The sequence below is a fragment of the Lygodium microphyllum genome, chromosome 10, assembly GCF_053477565.2.
Source record: "Lygodium microphyllum isolate KBCC chromosome 10, Lygodium_microphyllum_v1.1.10, whole genome shotgun sequence".
In the NCBI taxonomy this organism is placed as follows: domain Eukaryota; kingdom Viridiplantae; phylum Streptophyta; class Polypodiopsida; order Schizaeales; family Lygodiaceae; genus Lygodium; species Lygodium microphyllum.
In genome coordinates, this window is record NC_141144.1 from 99,512,191 (window position 1) to 99,528,721 (window position 16,531).

At 43.5% G+C, this 16,531-nt stretch overlaps 1 pseudogene; it reads right to left on the reverse strand.

Moving 5' to 3' along the window:
- Nucleotides 1-914: 914 nt before the first annotated feature.
- Nucleotides 915-2,527, reverse strand: LOC148030342 (uncharacterized; annotated as a pseudogene).
- Nucleotides 2,528-16,531: the final 14,004 nt, after the last annotated feature.

Here is a 16,531-nt window from a genome sequence, read left to right on the forward strand (position 1 = left end):
CTTCTTGTGAAGTTTAAGGAGTCATGGATTGACCCAGCCCACCCCACATCATAGTTCCATATAGAGCAGTTTGCTGCAACTCTTAATTGCAAGAGAATAGAATGGAATCCTTTACGGTTAAAGTAATCCTCATGGTTCTCCTTTGGAGCAATGATAGGAATATGTGTGCCATCAATTGCTCCAATGACATAGAGGATACCTTTCAAGGCCTCAAATTCCCTGGCTAACTTCTCAAATCGAGCTTGAGATGGCCACCTCATATATGCATCCCTTAAGCCCGATTTGAGGATGGCCTTACAAAAGTCTATGACTATGCCACAAACAGTGCTCTTTGCACACCCATGCAAATCTGTTAAGACCTCTAATGATGTGCCAAAGGCCAATCTATGAAGAGCAAGACAAACACGTGTACCAATACTTAAAGTGGCTCACATATTAGTAGTTTTCGTTTCCATTTGTGGAGCAAGTTTACCACACAAGTAATGAAAAGTCATCGCTTAAACATACTTGCCGAGTAAGAACCTAGCAAGTAATGTTCAAGAAAATGTTGTGGACGTGCATAAGCCTAAGCCTTTCTATGCTCATGGCCCTTCATACGATTAATTGTCTTTGCAACATTTCTTGAACGGCCCATACACTGAATTAGATGCAACCACATTTTTGTGATTGCCAAGGAGCACAACCATGCACAAAATAAGGCCATCTTTTTGGAGGTTACCATTTTAACCTGCATGCACACATCTATGTTAGTGAGAAGAATTATTCCCTTGTATTAGGTCTTCAATACACACATATATATTAGTGAGATTAAATATTCCCTTATGTTATTTTTTATAGCAGGCATTGATAGCACAAGCTAACTATTGACAAGTTAATATGTTAATAAAGATTCAATCATTACAAGTTATTTTGACTTATTTACTAGCTTGATCAAGAAATCCAGTCATGGTAGCTTGGAATTGTGCAAGGATATCTAGGCACTTATTCTCTATCGCCTCTTGTCGAAGTGAGGTCTCCTTGAGATGATCAAGAAGTGCTCGACCAGTTTCGGCCATGTTAGCCAAAGAATCTTCACATTTAGGACTGGTATGACGAGATGAAGACAAAGATGGTTGAATTTTGCTTTGGTTTGCTTGAGTGTCTCCCTCAATAGTTGTCTCCCCCTTCATACACCCACATTATGGTTAGAGGTGGTAGATGCCGCATGGGAGACACAAATGACGGATGCCCTATTATGATAGTATTTATCCACCACATCATACCACTTGCAAGTGCGACGCTTGTCGTTTCCAAACACTAAATTATGAGCCTTATCAATCCTGTATTGACCTAATACTGCAGCCCACTTTTTTCAACATGCTTTAGCTTCTTTGTCAAAGTCATGGTAAGTAGAAGACAATTTGTCTGCTACTTTGGCCCAAAGGTTCAAACCTTGTTTTTGGGGGTTTCCAAATTTCTCATTCATGCCACCTCGAACATGAATGAGTTGGTCGACCCAAAAATCCTTCCACTTGCCTTTCCCCTTTGTGTCATTGTCATCACCATCGATGAGGTCCACTACACCTTTCTTCTTTGTGGTACGTTGCTTCTTTGATGAAGCACATTTTGTTACTTCATTATCGAGCTCTAAGGCCTTCTTCTTTGAAGGTTTAGCACGAATTTTGGGGGGTTTAAGAAGCCTTTTGGTTTAGACTAGGACCATTCTCCATGGTTTGTGAGGTAGATAAAGATGCTTGGGAAGAAGGGCTCCGTGGTTTAGGAGGTGCTTGAGGAGAAGAGATTGGTGGTTTAGGAGCCTGTTGGGGGGGGGGGGGGGGTAAGTGAGGGGGATGTTAACATGGGGGTGAAGCCATTGGGGGCCATGGAGAAAGGAGAGGTTGAGCAAGGATAGTAAGTGGATTGAGAGAACATGGGTTGAGAGATAGAGTTCTCTTCACCATCAACATGGGAATCGAATTGGCATTTGTCCATATTACCTAAAAATAAAAGAAAAAAGGGAGCCAATTAACAAAGAGGTAGATAAGTGTCCACTTATGCACTTTGATATATGGGCTTGAAAAGTAAAGGTACCTTCGTGTCACACGTGCACTTGTGCTTGCACCTATAAACATAAGAAGATACTTTCAAGAAGGTAAAGAAAAAAAAAAGCTTTGGAAATGATACACATATGGTGGCACGCTTTACCTTCAAGTGACTAATGTCGAGCATTGTAAACTCCAAGGGAAACTTCAAGAGAAAGAAGAAGAAATGTGTGACAACAAAGGAAAGGGTTTCCTTTATAGTGCTACAAATAACGTTAGAATATTCAAACGTTGAAGCTATTAGTTTGATTTTTTAACATTGGGATCTCTCAAACGTTAAAAATCAAGCCGTTTATGTCAAATCATTATTGTTAATAGGTTGCCAAATGCTGGCCTGTCAGATTCTCAACGTTCGAGCGGGGGCGAGGGGGGGGGGGGGGGGGTCGGAAGAAATTGAGATAGTTTCGGGCATGACGTGGACACGTGATCTCCTCTACCTGCCGCATCGTCTGAACACTCCGTTACACATGGTGACTGCTAGTTGGGTGGGAGACGGCAGCACATGGTCTATCATCTTCGTCTGAACTAGGCCTAAGGGCGGGTACACACTACCCCGGACGGCAGGGATAGCATGCAATCTGTCCTTTACTACCTTTACACACTAAATTGCAAGTTGCTTTTCACAAAACAATGGATGGCCTAGTGGTAATAATGCCTTAGACCATCGCTCATCGGCAATGGTTCAATTGCTATCAGGTACATCATACTTTTTTAATGAACTAAATTTGTCACCTTGTCACCTAGAGCGTTGTGCATGGATGAGATTTAGGACAGGCGAGATCCCCTGCCCCAAAGTGTTCAGCATTTGTGAATTTCGTGGCTTGTTATAATGCGACACGTCATCGGCGAACGCTCTCTTTTTTTGGAAATGGCTGTCCACATTGCGGTGTGTAACGAGACTAAACACATTACTTACATATAGCATAGACCCTACACCTAGTTATTTATTGTGGCCACAAAAGAACCCATCATCCTCTCTTTTTTCTTTTCAAAACATGGGGTGAAGCCATTGGGGGGCATGGAGAAAGGAGAGGTTGAGTAAGGATAGTAAGTGGATTGAGAGAACATGGGTTGAGAGATAGAGTTCTCTTCACCATCAACATGGGAATCGAATTGGCATTTGTCCATATTACCTAAAAATAAAAGAAAAAAGGGAGCCAATTAACAAAGAGGTAGATAAGTGTCCACTTATGCACTTTGATATATGGGCTTGAAAAGTAAAGGTACCTTCGTGTCACACGTGCACTTGTGCTTGCACCTATAAACATAAGAAGATACTTTCAAGAAGGTAAAGAAAAAAAAAAGCTTTGGAAATGATACACATATGGTGGCACGCTTTACCTTCAAGTGACTAATGTCGAGCTTTGTAAACTCCAAGGGAAACTTCAAGAGAAAGAAGAAGAAATGTGTGACAACAAAGGAAAGGGTTTCCTTTATAGTGCTACAAATAACGTTAGAATATTCAAACGTTGAAGCTATTAGTTTGATTTTTTAACATTGGGATCTCTCAAACCTTAAAAATCAAGCCGTTTATGTCAAATCATTATTGTTAATAGGTTGCCAAATGCTGGCCTGTCAGATTCTCAACGTTCGAGCAGGGGCGGGGGGGGGGGGGGGGGGTCGGAAGAAATTGAGATAGTTTCGGGCATGACGTGGACACGTGATCTCCTCTACTTGCCACATCGTCTGAACACTCCGTTACACATGGTGGCTGCTAGTTGGGTGGGAGACGGAAGCACATGGTCTATCGTCTTCGTCTGAACAAATGTCCAAACTATCATTTAGTCTTTAAATAGCTTTATTTTGCCAGCATTGCTATCAACGGCAGCAAGTGTCCTCCTTTCCACATCTACAGGAGATGAACTTGCAATTGAAGCATTGTTATTAGACTTCTCATTCTCACAAAATATGCAATGGGCTGCAAGATCACAAAGCAACATTAGGTAGAGAATATTTATTGTGCACATCAAAGAACAAAATTGTTTATATGATGAAGGTAAAGAAATACCTAGGTAGATGTTCATTTCAACTCATGTAGCAAAGCAGCATAGATCATGATGCTCCCATTGTCGCCAATGTGGAGGAATTTTTCTTGAGTGCAATTGAGACATACCATGCTCGAGGACAAGAGGTGTCACGTAGTAACACAACACATGTCACTCGTAAAACAATCTGCATAAAAAGGTATTGAAATGCCTGCACAAATGGTAGGTAGGAATTTCTCTTGCAATCTCATCTAGGCCTGAGATACCAATCAATGTTATATTAATAACATAAAAATTCAATTTTTAAATTTAAAGGCAAATGAAACAACAATTAAAAATTGCACAAATATTTTAAAATTGGTCACATGGTTCTCTCTCTCTCTCTCTCACTCTCTCACTCTCTCTCTCTCTCTCTCACTCTCTCTCTACCCTGATAGAAAATGTGCTAGTATCGCACATACAATGCTACAATAGTACACATCCCCCCCCCCCCCCCTCTCTCTCTCTCTCTCTCTCTCTCTCTCTCTCTCTCTCTCTCTCTCTCTCTCTCTCTCTCTCTCTACCATGATAAACAATGTGCTAGCATCGCACATACAATGCTGCAATAGTGCACATCCCTACCTCAACAGAGATCATGTCTATGAGCTTCATCATGCAATATGTATCACACTCTAGACTACAAACTGCATCACATAGACGATACACAGCATCAATCGAGAGAAGGCGCAAGATCATGACTAGGTAGTATTAACCATAGCAATATAAGAGTGCAAGCAAGAGTCAATACATGCTTGCACTGTGGCAACCCCTTGAGGAGCATCATAGAGAGAGAGAGAGAGGAGCAACATCTTATCTAGTCAAAGGTGTTGATTTTGTGTGATAGTATGTGAATGTAAATGTGATGCACTTAAAGGAAAAATCTCTATTTCATGAAAATTATATAAAAAACCTTAAAACAAGTATAAAAGAATCCACTTTACAAGATATACTATTAACTTGAGCTTATGTTGATCTACAAGTACTTAGAATGGCAAGGTTGCTTGTTCAATGGTGGTATAATGGGAGGGGAAAATGCCAATGTAGCTACCATTACATTGGTTTGAGTGTGGCTCTGTCTCCTAGGTGTACCAGTTAAAACATTGTTGGGGGTAAAGGTGCCTCTACCTAGCCACCCGTGTTTTACCACACTGATAGTACCCACGCATGTACACTACAGGCGGTGGGCACCCATCACTATCACTTTATTCTTTATTCTTTCAATGACATTTGAATAAAGGGAAGGCCGGTCACACATCGTGACTATTGGAGTTCCCACATTTGGAGTCTCTCTCTCTCTTGCTCCTGCTCCTTCCACCATAGCTCTTGCTCCCACTCATGCTTCCACTTTAGGGCTCACCTCCCTTCAACTGGTATCAAAGCCTTCTTCTTCGCTAGCTTGAGCTTGGTCCAGTACACTCTCAACTTCCAATCAAATACCTACAACAATCATCTCTTTATTGGTGGCCATAGCCACTCCATTTGAGCTTCCTATCAGTTGCATTCTTCTTAGGCACTCTTTGAGCCTTGTCAAGCAAGTGGGAGCAGCCCCCCATAGCCCTCACCCTGTTGGTGCAACATCATGTTGCATGGAACAAGCCCTTTTTTAGCATTAGCTCACATTTTTCATCTCCTACAACATATCTTCTTCCTTGGGCAGTTATACAAGCACTTATACACTTAGTTGTTTTGATGCTTGGCATTGATCCTTCCACTCTTAGCATTTGATTTGAGTGTTAAGCTTTAGTTTTGACTATTGTATAACAGTCCACAGACTGTCATAAAACAAGGGAGCACCTTGTTTGATGTTTCTATGGTTAACTTTATTGGTCTTATGATACCCAGTTATGCTAGGGTGACGTTTACATGTAATGGAATGATATGCTCATGTTATGGGTTGGATTTAGAGTTGATTTTGGTATTGAAATAGATTCATTTGACAGTGTATTCACTGCTATATACAACAGGGTTGAACCTCTTTTAACATGGATTTTATATGCCTATTGCTCCTGGCTATGATTCAAGTGTTCTATATGCACTACTGATGTGTACCATTGATGCTAGTACACTGATATATCATATGCCCGTGATTTGAGGTGGCTTTAAGCTTGATTTGAGGACTGATTTACTCAGTTTTGATAGTGAATTTACTACTATAATGACTAGGGCTAAAGCGTATTTGGTTAGTGTATGCTCTACCTCTATTGCTTATTATGGGTGCTTCTTGGGTGATTCATTTGACCATACGGATGTATATGGAGGTTGGAAAATGCTTTGTTTAGATTGCATAATGCTTTTGAGCAGTGATTAAGCTATGTTTTGGTCTACACTAACTGGCATTGGCCTACACTTAGCATTATTTGTGACAATTTATGCCTATTGTCTATGCTTGACATCTAGGCTTCATGCTTTGATGCTTATGTCAGAAATGGATGCTACTTGGAATGTCTATGTCTGATCGACATTTAGGGCTTCATCTGTGATTGCATTTGAGCATTTTGGATAACTTGGAAACTCTATTTGGTTGCCATTTGCTTGACTTTGGAAGTTCAATGTGCTTGCTCCGTCTACATCTGGCTTTCCTTCTTGTGGGAGATTCTAGCCTATTTGGATATACATAGAGCTTTGGCTTTGTAGTTGAGCTTGAGATTGTGGGACATTGACATGTATTTGCTCTCCCTGTGCTTCATGTATGCAGTTCATGCTTAGTGGGCTAATCTGACCCTACTCTTAGGCAAGCACCTATCTCTATCATGGTGGTGTTAGTTATGTATGCATCTTGAATGGCTCTGTATTGAGCTTTACTTACATTGCTCTATCAATTGTTGTGCCTATGATTGGTTTCTTTTGTTACCCCGAGACTTGTTACATGCATGATTTTTATGTCTATGAGATGTACCTTTTCTGGCACCCTGCTTGCCCATTGCTCTTTTCACTCACTGTTAGATGTATTTGCTTCTTGGCAATTGCAATTGGTCATGTATCAATGATAGCTCCACTTTTGGCTTCTTTTACCTACTGTTGTGATTTATTACAACAAACTATAAATTGTAGGCCATGAGCATTTACTAAGGGCAATCATTACTATTTGACACCCTTTTGGTCATATTTGGTGGACAGCTGGTCATTTTTGCATTTGGTCTTATTTTCAGCCTGTTTTGGCAGTGGTTTTGGCCTGTTTTCTGCTAATTAGAGTAATCTATTTTCTACAGTGTCTACCTCTACTTGACTCATTATGGCTGGTCATCTCAAAGATATGGCTTTGTTTAACATTGCCAAGTTGGATGGCACCAACTATGGCTACTGAAAATCTCAAATATGGCATGTTTTGGTGTAGAAATTGTATATTAAGCCACTTAGAAATAAGGGTATTAAACCCGAGAACATGGATGATGATGATTGGGCTGATTTAGATGCAGTATGCAAGTCCACTATCATTTTATCATTCTCTAAAGAGGTCCACAATAATGTTGTTGAAGATGAAGATCAAAGTGCATGGAATCTATGGGAAAAGATTTAGGAACTTTATGTAAAGTAAAGCCTTGCTTCATAGATGTATTGGCTTAAAACTATTGATGGATCTCCGCATGAAGGAGGGGACTCTGTTCTCTACTTACTTTATCTAGTTCCATTCTATCATGAAGAATTTGCTTCAACAAGATATTGAGTTTTAGGATAATCTGTATCCTTTGTTTCTGCTTGGCACTTTACCTGAGTCTTGGGATATATTTCGCACTACGATCTGTACCAACAAACTTGATGGGCTAAAATTGAAAGATGTAGAGAGTGCTCTTTTAATTGAAGAAATTAAGAGGCAAAACAATGATGCTTCTCATAGCTCACATGCTTTATCCGTTAGAGGTGGTAGAAGTGGCAAGAAAGATAATGATCGTCATTGGAAGGACTCTTAGAAGTCCCGGTCTAAGTCATGTGGACACAGCAAGTCCCGTGGATGTAAGTCTGATCTTACATGCCATTATTGTGGGAAAGCAGGACACATACGGTCACTGTGCCATCACAAAGAAAAGGGAAAAGAGAAAGTGCAGAAGAAATCCAATGATTGCAGTATTATACCTATAGAGTCCAGCATAAAGATTGAGGAGATAAATGTCATGTAGCTTGAGGAGTACAATGGTGACTACATATTAGCAACCTCTTCATGTGATGCCTCTCAGAGTTGACCAAGGCTCAGTCTATGCATGCAAAGTGTTAGCTCTTGGATTCGGTTGCGTCTTTTCATGTGACCCCCTACAATGAGTGGTTTCATACCTATCGCAATGTATTTGGTTCTATGTGCTTAGGTGATGATCAGTCTTTGCTATTGTTGGCATTGGTGGTGTCACTCCACAATTTCCCCTGGTAGCACTATCGCTATGCTTGCATAATATACGTCACGTACCCACACTGATGACTAAAAGCCTTATGTCTACTGGGCAACTTGATGATGCAGCTTATCATATATGCTTTGGTGATTTTGCATGGAAGATAACTCATGGCAAGCTTGTTCTTGCAAAAGGTGCCAAGTCTAGCAGCCTCTACCCCTTGGTTGTATCTTGCTTTATTGACTATCTTTTGTTAGTGGGTTCTATCCCATGTGTATCTCTCTGGCATGCTCGTCTTGGGCATATATCGCTTAAGGGAATGAAAATGCTTAGCGCTTTGTAGTATCTTTTGCCTTTTGACTACTTGCATTTTGAGCCATGTGATCACTATTTACATATCGGGCAAACTAGATATTCGCATAAAAAGTTTGGTATTTCACACATGGGTGAGCCTTTGGCTCTTGTGCATTCAAATGTATGTGGACCCATACCCTATAAGTCATTAGGGGGTGTGAAGTACTTTGTCACATTTATTGATGATTATTCATGTAAGGTTTGGGCTTATCCCATAAAGCAAAGATCTGATGTCTTGGCCATCTTTTAGCGTTGGCTTGCTCTGGTAGAGAATCAGTTTGGGCATAGGCTGCAATATCTAAGGATAGATAATGGGGTTGAGTACGTGTCATGTGCCTTTGGGCAGTTTTGTGATGAGTGGCATATTAAGCATCAGTTGACCACCCCTTACTGTTGGGGGTAAAGGCGCCTCCGCCGTGCCGCCCCGTGTATTACTACACTAACAGTACCCGCCACTGCACACTGCAGGTGGCGGGCGCCCGTCACGTCACTTTATTCTTTGTTCTTTTAGTGACAGTTTGAATAAAGGAAGGCCCGGTCACACATTGTGACTGTTGGAGTTCCCATTTCTTGTCTCTCTCTTTCTTGCTCTTGCTCTCTCGCCATAGCTCGCGTGCAAGCTTCGATTCTTCTCACCTTTCAACTGGTATCAGAGCTTGGCATTCTCTTGCTCGAGCTCGACTCGGTGCTTCTCTACCTTCGCATCAACTCCCTTCACGCATTGGATCTCCATCCCGGCAGCCATATCCGATCTCCCCGAGCTCCTGTCACTCCCCGGCTTCCCGAGCACCTTCCCGGCCTATTGAGGCACCTTCAAGGCATTGATACTGAGGTATTTGATCATTCTTTCAGGGTTTTATTTCAGTCTACAGGTTGCAAATAGCAGGGCAGCCATGGCTTCAAACCCTTGAAGCTTATTCCCCTCATATTGTGCCTTACACCTATCAAGGCTCAAAGAGGCTTGTCATATATGCCTTTGATAGGCCCTTCTTGAGCCCCCCATTACCCCCTTTTCAGCCCATGTGGAGCAGCAGCAAGTTCAGCACCAACAGGGCAGATTCCATCATTTTTTTCCAGGCTGTGAGTACTCATCTACTTCAGCTCCACACTTGGCCATTGCTTCTTGCTCTCTACCTTGATCAAGAGGGCTATAGACTTCATGTTTGATGTCATTCAAGCTTTGGGCATTGGTCTTGATCATTCGGGGCTGATCTCTTCAGTTTTGGGACTGTCATAAATTGTCATAGCAGGCTGAAAACAGGGCAGCACCATTGGCATTAGCATTTGTTGCTTATACTCCATTCCGATTGTGCTATTTGATGCCCGTATGCGGTCTACATGATGCCTAGTGCCTTGGGAATGTATGCACATGATTATGCCATGATTTTGGCCTGAAATATTGGCTAATTTGGGACTGTTATTTACTGTTATACAGTGCTGGAAACAGGGCAGCCACACTTGGCATTGGCATTTGATGCTTATACTCTACTTCGGTTACCTTATTTGATGCCCGTATGCAGTCTACTTCCTACCCGGATGTATTGGGGATGTATGCATTTGGTTTGACCATGATTTTGGCTTGAATTCGGGGCTGAAATCTACTGTTTAGAACAGTAAATACATGCTGGAATAATACAGGGCTGAAGGTACTTTACATGCTTTGGCACTTACCTACCGATACCGGATGTATGCTTTGAGCTTTGGCATGATGTCTCTGACATTTGGGGACGGCTTGGAGCATATGTATGAGATTATGGGATGCTTTTGAGCTTCGCATTAGCTCCCCGTCTTCACTGGCATTTGGACCGACTTGGCATGCTCGTGGACCGCCTATGCCTCATGTCTCTACTTGACAGTTAGGATTTTGCATTACATGCTTTGGTTCGTGACATATGCTATTTGGTTCGTGTATGCCATACCAACATTTGGAGCTTGGATTTGGATGTATTTGAGCATTCCTAACTTACTTGATCACTAATCTTGGTTGCTATTTGGATGTCATTGAGTTGACCGAGAGCTTATTTGGGCTTATGTATTGCTTCATGGTTCATACGACCAGTGCTTCATGTATGTCATGCTCTCTTGGATGCGCTTGATGCATTGGCAGGGTCACTTATCACTGGTGCTTTCTCTTGGGTTGTTTGAGCTTCTGAGCTCGCTTTGTACGCCTTTTGTGCCAGTGGGAGCATTTTACATGCTTGCTTGACCTTTGACAGTTGCATGCTATTGGAGCACTTACATGTATTTGGAGCAGTTTATGTCTTGAGCAGCTACATACGCATTGAGACTTTGGGATCATACTCCGATCTTTATGGATATGCATTGATGTACTCTTGGTTCACAGGATGCTTATGAGCTGAGTCTCATATTTGGATCTTTCTCTTTGAGCAGACACCTATTTGTGTCAGGTTTTGGCAGTTACAGGAACACTTTGCCTAGAGTGTCTGGGGGTGTGCCTTTCACTGGCAGATGTTATTTTGACATGCTTCGGTGTTGAGCTCATGTTCTTTTCACTGTCATTGGCCTTGCTTATGTCCGTTTCATGCCGGCTTTGGACCTAGCATTGTTTGCTTGACATTGGATCCTATTTTGGGACAGTTTGCTCTCTAGACTGCATACCTGCAATTTATTACAGCAAGCAGTTATTGGTGGACTGAGGTGTACTTTTCATGCTGAAATATCCTAATTTGGTGTAGCGCACCTAGTACTAAGTGGGCAGAAACTTTTGGCACACTTTGCTCGCCCTTTGGACCCCGTTTTGGTCATTTTTGGGCAGTTTCTGCAGTAAAACAGCAAGCAGTTTTGGACTGTTTGGGCATTTCCAGCCTGCATAATGGCGTCATCTTCACATGATAGTGCCATCTTTAACATTACAAAGTTGGATGGTACCAACTACTCTTACTGGAAGAGTCAAATATGGCAGGTTTTGGTGCAGAAATCTCAGATTAAGCCACTTCGGTTGAGTGGGGAGCAGCCTGAAACTATGGACAATGACGACTGGCTTGAACTTGATGAGCTACGCAAGTCCACGATTGTATTGTCTCTCACTAAATAGGTACATTATAATGTATTTGAGGAAGCACAGAGTGCATGGGATCTATGGAATAAGATCAAGAATCTTTATGATAAGAAAAGTCTGGCGAGTCAAATGTACTGGTTGAAGCAGCTCATGGATCTGCGCATGAAGGATAATGCGACTATGTCTGCTCACTTGAGCCAGTTCCATGCTATACTGAAGAACCTGACTTCGCAAGATATCACCTTTGGAGAGGAAGTAACTCCTCTTTTCTTGCTTGGGACTCTGAATGAGTCATGGGATGTATTCCGCACTGCTCTTTGTGCCTCTAGTGCTACTCTAAAATTGGCAGATGTTGAGAGTGCTCTTCTTCAGGAAGAGGTGAATCGCAAAAACTTGGATGCCTCTCGTGGTAGTCATGCTTTGATAGTTAGAGGCAGGAATGACAGGTATGACCGTGGTAATGGCCGAGGCCGTGACTCGCAGAAGGGTCGGTCTAAATCTCGTGGCAAGTCGCGTAGTGAGTCGCGTGGGCGCAATGCAAATGTCACTTGTCATCATTGTGGGAAAAAGGGCCATATTAGACCACAGTGTCATGAGTTGCGCAATGAGAAGCGCAAGGATAAGGGGAAAGATAAAGTGCAGGAGAAGTCCTCTGATCGCAGCATAGTACCTGCGAAGTCCAGCGTCAAGATTGAAGAAATTAATGTCATGCAGACCAAGGATTCCGATGGTAGTGATGAGTTCATACTTGCAGCTAGTTCTTCTGATGCTTCACACTTGACTGAGACACCTAGTATGTATGCACAGTGCTGGTTATTGGATTCAGGTGCGTCCTTCCATGTGACGCCTTACCGTGAGTGGTTTCACTCTTACCGTAGTGTATCTGGATCAGTCAGACTTGGAGATGACAGGTCTCTTGATATTGTGGGCTGTGGAGATATTCAGTTGCAGTTTTCCACTAGCAGTTCCTTTTTGCTTAGGGATATACGTCATGTACCTACGCTTACGCGCAGTCTTATGTCTGCAGGACAGTTGGATGATGCAGGGTTTCATGTCTGTTTTGGGGATTCTGCCTGGAAGATTACCAAAGGCAGACTTGCGCTTGCTAGAGGCACCAAGGCTGGCAGCCTCTATCCTCTTGTTGTATCTGGGTCTTCTGTAGACCATGTTTTGGCAATGGGCTCTATCCCACATGTATCACTTTGGCATGCCCGTTTGGGCATATGTCTTTGAAGGGAATGAAAATGTTATCTGGTTTGCAGTATCTTCCGCCTTTGGACTATGCACGTTTTGACTCGTGTGATCATTGTCTTTATGGTAAGCAGAATAGGTCTACGCATAAGAAATCGGGTAGGCCATGCATGAGTGAGCCCTTGGCTTTGGTGCATTCAGATGTTTGTGGGCCTATGCCTTGCATGTCTATGGGTCATTGATGATTTTTCTGGGAAAGTGTGGGCTTATCCCATAAAGCAGAAGTCCGATGTCTTGGCAGTCTTTCAGCGTTGGCTTGCTCTTGTTGAGAACCAGACTGGGTATAGGCTGAAATGCCTTAGGACTGACAATGGGGGAGAATATGTCTCACGTGCTTTTGAGCAGTTTTGTGATGACAGGGGTATTAAGCGTCAGTTGACCGCCCCTTACACCCCCGCCCAGAATGGTTTGGCTGAGCGCATGAACAGGACTATTCAGGAGCGTGTTTGCTCTATGCTTAGCCATGCAGGCCTACCACAGAGTTTTTGGGTTGAGGCAGTTAGTACGGCAATGCATGTCATAAACCGATCACCTTCCAGTGGATTGGATTTCCAGGTTGCAGAGGAAGTTTGGGCTGGTAAGCCACCCTCTTATGCGCATCTCCGTGTCTTTGGATGTGAGGCATTCTGCCGTGTGCCCAAGGACAAGAGGAGTAAATTGGATCCAAAGAGCATTAAATGCATATTCCTTGGCTACAGTGAGTCAGGAGAGATGGGCTATCGCCTATGGGATCCGCAGGCACGAAAAATAGTGCGTAGCCATGATGTCGTCTTCCATGAAGACAAGATGCACAGGCAGCCTGAGAAGGTGGTTGAGATCCGCAGAGTGATCTTTCAGGAAGAGCCTAGAGCTCCAGCACAGCCAGTAGTACAGCCTGCAGCAGTTCCTCCACAGGGCCAGGGTGCTGGAGAGGCAGTTAGACAGGCAGCAGAGCCTGCGGTGAGACGGTCTGCTAGAGACAGACGTCCACCTGACAGATTTCAGCCCTCTATGCATTATGTTTTGGTTACAGATGCAGGAGAGCCTTTCACTTATGATGAGGCTATGCACAGGGTGACAGTCACTCCTGGGAGAGGGCTATGCAGTCTGAGATAGACTCCCTGCATAAGAATGAGACTTGGGATTTGGTTGCCTTGCCTAAGGGCAAGAAGGCTTTGCCATGCAAGCGGGTGTACAAGCTGAAAAGTACCCCTGGACACCCCAAGTCGGCATACAAGGCTAGATTGGTAGCAAAGGGTTTTAAGCAGGAACATGGTGTGGACTTTGATGAGGTTTTTGTTCCTATGGTTAAGATGACCACCCTGCACTTAGTCTTGGCTTTGGTTGCACAGCTTGACTTAGATCTATATCAGATGGATGTCAAGACGGCTTTTCTACATGGGGACTTGCATGATGAGATCTATATGGATCAGCCTAAGGGCTTTGCAGAACTTGGCAGGGAGCACCTAGTGTGCAAGTTGAAGAAGAGCTTGTATGGCTTGAAGCAGGCACCTAGGGAATGGTATCATAAGTTTGATGCCTTTATGCAGTCACAGGGCTACAATAGGAGTGCTATGGATCGGTGTCTTTACACGAAGAAAGCCCGTGATGGTAGTTTGCTTATCTTGGTACTCTATGTTGATGATATGCTGATAGCAGGGAAAGCTCATGATGAGTAGATGCTCTTAAATCTCAGCTGAAGAAGAGCTTTGAGATGAAGGATTTGGGATAGGCCTCACATGTACTTGGGATGTGCATTAAGCGCGATAGGCATCAGGGGCTTTTGTATCTCTCACAGTGGGAGTACATTCATAAAGTCCTTGAGCGCTTCCGCATGTAGGACGTAAAGCCTATTGGTTGTCCATTACCTTCTTATGTGAAGGTATCATAGGCCGATTGTCCGCAGACAGATGAGCAGAGGGCCGAGATGGCCAAGATCCCTTATGCTTTAGCCGTGGGCAGTTTGATGTATGCCATGATAGCCACTCGTCCAGATATTGTGCATGCAGTTGGTGTTGTGGCACGCTATATGGCTACACCTGGCAGCAGACATTGGGATGCCGTGAAGGGTATCATGAGGTACCTGAAGGGCACATCAAATATGTGTATTTGCTACGGCAGCCAAGATACAGGGGTCGTGGGGTACACTGACTCCGATTATGCAGGACATGCAGATAGTAGGAAGTCCACTTCTGGCTATGTATTCACCTATGCTGGAGGGGCTGTCTCTTGGATGTCCAGGGTTCAGAAGTGTACGGCTTTGTCTACCACTGAGGCCGAGTATGTTGCAGCCACTGAGGCTTGCAAGGAGGCCATATGGTTAGGCTGTCTAGTTGCTGACCTTGGGATTGATGCTACACCTACACTGCATTCGGATTCTATGAGTGCCATTCAGTTGGCTAAGAATCCGGTCTTCCATGCGAAGACGAAACACATTGAGGTGAGGTATCACTTCATACGTGGTATCGTGGAGGACAGGTCTGTTGACCTTGTCAAGATCTCCACTGACGAGAATCCTACAGATCTGCTCACGAAGAGCCTCACTACTGAACGCTTTGCCTTCCTCAGGAGGTTGATGGGCGTTGGATGAGATGTCGCCTTTCCTCATCCCTTGTACCTATGTACATTTGTACTGTCTTTTCTTTTTTCTTTTCTCTCTCACTAGGGCAGATTCGCCTTTAAGTGGGAGGTTGTTGGGGGTAAAGGTGCCTCCGCTGTGCCGCCTCGTGTATTACTACACTGACAGTACTCGCCACTACACACTGCAGGTGGCGGACGCCTGTCACGTCACTTTATTCTTTATTCTTTTAGTGACAGTTTGAATAAAGGAAGGCCCGGTGACACATTGTGAGTATTGGAGTTCCCATTTCTTGTCTCTCTCTTTCTTGCTCTTGCTCTCCCGCCATAGCTCGCGTGCAAGCTTCGATCCTTCTCACCTTTCACTTACATCCCTCCCCAAAATGGTATGGATGAGAGCATGAATAGGACTATCCAAGAGAGATTTTGCAATATGCTTAGCCAGGTAGGTTTACCACAATATTTTTGGGTTCAGGCAATCTCTATTATCGTGCATCTCATTAACATGTCACCTTATAGCGGTATTGACTTCCAAGTTGCAAAGGAGATATGGACAGAAAAGCCTCCCTCATATGCTCATTTGTATGTCTTTGGATGTGAGGCCTTCTGCCATGTGCCCAAGGACCAATGCAATAAGTTGGATCCAAAAAGTGTGAAATGCATTTTTCTTGGCTATGGAGATGTAGGTGAGATGGGTTACCGTGTTTGACATCTACAGGCACAGAAAATCATCCGTAGCCATGATGTAGTCGTCCATGAAAACAAGATGCATGAGCAGACTGAGAAAGTGGTTGAGATGCACAAGGTTATCTTTTAGGAGGACCCCCCCTGCTCTCACATAGCCAACTAGACAGCTTGCACTAGGAGTCGATGTTCATGGCCAGGATGTTAGACAAGATGTTGGACATGCAACACAATCTGTCTTGA